The sequence below is a fragment of the Lemur catta genome, chromosome 15, assembly GCF_020740605.2.
Source record: "Lemur catta isolate mLemCat1 chromosome 15, mLemCat1.pri, whole genome shotgun sequence".
Taxonomy (NCBI): domain Eukaryota; kingdom Metazoa; phylum Chordata; class Mammalia; order Primates; family Lemuridae; genus Lemur; species Lemur catta.
The window spans coordinates 12924907-12930098 of NC_059142.1; the positions used below are offsets into that span (position 1 = coordinate 12924907).

The 5192-nt window shown below is 38.3% G+C and overlaps 1 pseudogene; it reads left to right on the forward strand.

The window, feature by feature from the left end:
• Positions 1–265: 265 nt before the first annotated feature.
• On the forward strand, positions 266–662 carry LOC123621259 (annotated as a pseudogene).
• The last annotated feature ends 4530 nt before the right edge of the window (positions 663–5192 follow it).

The following is a 5192-nucleotide window of genomic DNA, read 5'->3' on the forward strand; positions in this document are numbered from 1 at the left end:
ACTTGCTGGTTCCTCCACCTGGAACCCTGTTCCCTTGCTTTCCACGTGGCTGGCTCCTTATCCTCCCATCCTTAGTTCAAATATCACCTCTTCAGAGAAGCTGTCCCCAACCACCCCACCTAAGTGTCATTCTCACCATGCCCCCACCATGCCACACATTCCCACTCTATTAGCTAATTCTGTTTTTTAAAAAATGATAGGACACTCCAAAATGGACAGAAAAAAAATGGTAAGTTATCTTTTTTTCCAACTTGGGCCTGGCAGAATGGCTCCCACCAAGAAGGGTGGTGAGAAGAAGGAATGTTCTGCCATCAACGAGGTGGTAACCTGAGACTACACCACCAACATTCACAAGTGCATCCACGGAGTGGGCTTCAAGAAGCTGTCCCTCCAGTGCTCAAAGAGATCCAGAAATTTGCCATGAAGGAGATGGGGACTCCAGATGTGTGCACTGATACCAGGTTCAACAAAGCTGTCTGGGCCAAAGGCATAAGGAATGTCCCATACCATATCCGTGTGTGGTTGCCCAGAAAATGTAAAGAGGATGAAGATTCACCAAACAAGCTCTATGCTTTTGGTTACCTGTGTACCTGTTACCACTTTCAAAAATCTACAGTCAATGTGGATGAGGACTAACCTCTGATAGTCATATGAAGTTACAAAAGCACAAAAAAGTAGTAGTTATCACTATGTAAATTGTCCTTTTATGTATTTATTTGCTTATATATTACATCTTTTCCACTAGATAGTATGTTCCATGAGAGCAAGAGCCTTCTCTCTTTCATCATGGCATCTCCAATACCTAAAACAGTACCTGGTAAGTAGTAATCACTCTTTAAATATTGAATGGATACATGAATGAATGAATACATGAAATAAAAACATTCTTGGGGCTCGGTGGCTTGGCCAAGGTAACCTGTCTAGTAAGGGCAGATCTGAGGCTTACATTAGTCAGTTTCCTTCTGTTCCTCCACCTGGCAGTTACACAGCAGGGGCCTCAGAGCCCAGCGTGGAGAGTCATGTGGCCCCAGGGCAGAAATGAGGCCATTTGGATAGAAGGCAGCCTAGGAAAAAGACCCTGCACCTCCTCATCTCTGTGGACTTGTCATTCTGGTCTCTCCACGTGGCATGCTTTTCGCTGCCTTCATCTGGCTAACTCCTACTCATCCTTTAGTTAAATGACAGGATACAACATAAATTTATAAAAAGTAGAAACCATAGGGAAAATATTTACCAATTTGACTTTGTACATATATTATTTTTTTTTGAGACAGAGTCTCACTCTGTTGCCCAGGCTAGAGTGCCGTGGCATCAGCTTAGCTCACAGCAGCTTCAAACTCTTGGGCTCAAGCAATCCTACTGCCTCAGCCTCCTGAGTAGCTGGGACTACAGGCACGTGCCACCATGCCTGGCTAATTTTTTCTATATATATTTTTAGCTGTCCATATAATTTCTTTCTATTTTTAGTAGAGACAGGGTCTCGCTCTTGCTCAGGCTGGTCTGAGCTCAAACAATCCACCCGCCTTGGCCTCCCAGAGTGCTAGGATTACAGGCGTGAGCCACCACGCCCGGCCTGACTTTGTACACATTAAAAACCAAAAACTTTCATATAGATATAGACATTACAAAGTTAAAACATAGGCAAGAGGCTAGGAGAAAATACTTACAACACATAGACAAAGGATTACTATCTATAATATATAAAGAGCTCCTATAAATAAATAAAAAGACAAACCAATTTTTAAGACTCAGGCAGAGTGGATAAACAAACTGTGGTACACCTTTGAAATGAAATATTATTCAGTGATAAAAGGAAATGAGTTATCAAGCCATGAGAGGACATGGAGTAACCTTAAATGAATGTTGCTAAGTGAAAGAAGCCAGTCTGAAAAAGCTATGACTCCAACTATCACACATTCTCGAAAAAGAAAAACTTAAAGAGATAATGAAATGATCAGTTCGCCAGGGGTTTGGGAGGAGTGGGCAAAAGATGAATAGGTGAAAGACAGGGGAATTTTAGGAAAGTAAAACTATTGTGTATGATACTGTAATAGAGGATATGTGACATTATGCATTTGTCAAAACCCATAGAGCTTTACAGCACAAATTATTGTATGTAAAATTTTAAAAAATCATTTAGGAGGTCAGGGAATCCCAGGAAGGAATTTGGACTATGATGAGAGAAACTACCTGTATTATAAATAAATGAAACAACCCCACTGAAGGTGGTGGGGGAAGAAGGTGCTGACCAAAGTAACTTTGGAAATGAGTGGCGTCTGTAAGACAAAATACAAAAAGGAAAGTATGTAAGACTGACTTCTAGTTGATAAAGTAATTTCTCACACGGATATGGGTTAACAATTATGGTACCACTATACATGTATACTGGAATTGAACAATTAAGTAAACAGCTGCCTAATGGTGGGAACCAGGTTTCTCACTCTTGAAGTCGGAATTTACAGAATATCAAGGGGAAGAGTCTAGAACTATTCATGTGCCAATGGATTAGAGTTGGAGACATCAGTATGAACTTATGTTTAGCTTAAGATAGATATACGTGTTTATAGTAGAAATATTTATAGCTATGTGCATATACACAGGTTAGTATACACACATGTATTTCTTTGCTCTGTCCTTTGAGAGAGCCTAAAAGAAATAACACTCTGGTAGCAATGAATACACCTAGCACCTGTATCTTGATATCTAAAACCATTTTCCACTGAAGGAACCAGAGATCCTTGGAGAAATGGCTTATTATAGGACTGGGAAAGGAAATATACAAAGTGAGACTGGAGCATCTTGAATTGCCAGAAAGTAAGGACATATTCAAGAAAATGAAACCAAAACAAACAACAAACAAAGCAAAACAAAAAAACCCATCTTGATGGGGGTATGTCAAAAGATCACATTGATGAGGGTTTGTCAACAAATCACAGGAGTCAATGGAAAGAACTCTGAAAGAGCTCCCAATTTCCAAAGCTAGAACCATTTGGGCAAAAAGATTAAGTTAAGTAATACTGTATTATAATCTAAAGTATAAAGTAAATATCAGCAGCATGTGGTGGCTAACACCTGTAATCCCAGCACTTTGGGAGATCAAGGCAGGAGGATCTTATCAGGAGGGATAAGGAATGAAAAGATAAAAAGAAAAAAAAAGGCAGGAGGATCACTTGAGGCTAGGAGTCTGAGACTGGCCTGGGCAACATAGCAAGACCCCATCTTTACAAAAAATTTTTTTAAATTAGCTGGATGTGGTGGCATGCACCTGTAGTCCTAGCTACTCAGGAGGCTGAAGTAGAGGATTGATTGAGCCTAGGAGTTTAAGGATGTGGTGAGCTATGATGATGCCACTGCACTCCAGGCTGGGTAACAGAGCAAGATCTTGTCTCAAAAATAAATACATAAATAAATAAATATCCATGAGTCCATGTAATAAATAGGTGAATAAATCAGCAAATGGGGAAGAAGAGAAAAATCTCCTTTGCAGAATTCCAAATAATTTATGTGGATACTCTGCCCTCAAAGAAGGAGAACATAACTTTTTGCTCCTTAGGTATGGGTTGCACATATTGACTTTCTTCCAAAGAGTACATGGAAATGGGGAAAAAAGTGTAATTTTACAGTGGAGAAACCTGACAAACTCTATCTCAGCCAGGTGATGAAGGTCAACATCACCAATCATAAGTCACATTGATAATATGTACGCCTGGTACAATGTGATGATAATAGCATTCTGCCACCGTGGCCTTCCATCCAATAACCCATAACCCCAGTCTTATCATTCGAGAAACATCAGACAAATTCCAGTAGTGCAGCATCCTACAAAATGCTTGACCAGTACTCCTCAAAAGTACATCAAGATCATCAAAAACAGGGAGAGCTGGAGAGACTACTACAGTCAAGAGGAGACTAAAGAGACATGACTAGATGTAATGTGCCTCCTGGATAGAACCCTGGAACAAGAAAAGTGAACATTAGGTAAAAACTAAGGAATCTAAATGAAATGTGGACTTTAGTTAATAATAAGGCACCAACAATGGTTCATTAGTTGTAACAAATATGTCATACTAAGGTAAGATGTTACTATTAGGGCAACTGGGTGTTGGTATATGGGACTCCACACTATCTTTGCAATTTTTCTGTAAATGTAAAACTGCTTTAAAAAATAAATTCTATTTTAAAAACTGCCCAAGATGCTATATACTTCAGTTACAAAAATAAAAATAAAGCAGAGGCCAGGACATTGAAAAAAACTGGAAAAGGATATGAATAGGCAATTCAAGAATGAAAATTAAAATGGGCATTTAACTTAAGAATAAACTAGTAACCAGAGAAAGTCAAAATAAAACTTCACATCATTTTTTATCTATCAGGTTGCCAAAAATTTAAAAGACTTATAATATATAGTGTTGATGAGGGTGTAGGCAAATGGATACTTTAAACACTATTGGTGGGAATGTAAATTAGCAAAGTATTTTTTGGGAAATAATTTTCAATCTGTGCCAAAATTAATTTTTAAATGCACTCCCACTTTTTAAGTGACCTAACCGATAGGAATCTAGTTTATTGAAATTTACTGGCTAAAGTTCTATGAGTGAAGCTACTATTAATTACGGCAGCATTGGCTTAAATTAGAAACAACTCATGTAGGCATCAGTAAGGTGGCAGATAATAGAAAATATGGTACATTTATACACTAAAATACCATAAAATACTAGAAAAATGAGATACTCATCAGTACTCACATGAAAATGTCCATGATATACGTTCAATTAAAAAGCAATTTACTTGGCTGTGGCTTATGCCTGTAATCCCAGCACTTTGGGAGTCCAAGGTGGGAGGATTGCTTGAGGCCTCATGTTCATGGTTGCAATGAGCTATGATCATGCCACTGCACTCAGCCTGGGCAATGAGTAAGACTCTATCTGTACCAAAAAAAAAAAAAAAAACCCAAAAAACTTCAGTGTTTTTTTCAAAGCTCAATTAAAAACTTTTCCTTACTAATTTATTATTAAATTTAATTGAAGGTCTGTCCTCATTGGCAAAATGATTTGCATTATATAAACATAGAAAAAGTTCATTACTGCTTTCCAGGAACTTAAATTAGAACAAAAAGCAAACTCAGAATGCAACAGATGCAGAATATCCTGAAAAAGGTTTGGACTTGCTGCCACAAAATTCTCAGACCAGAC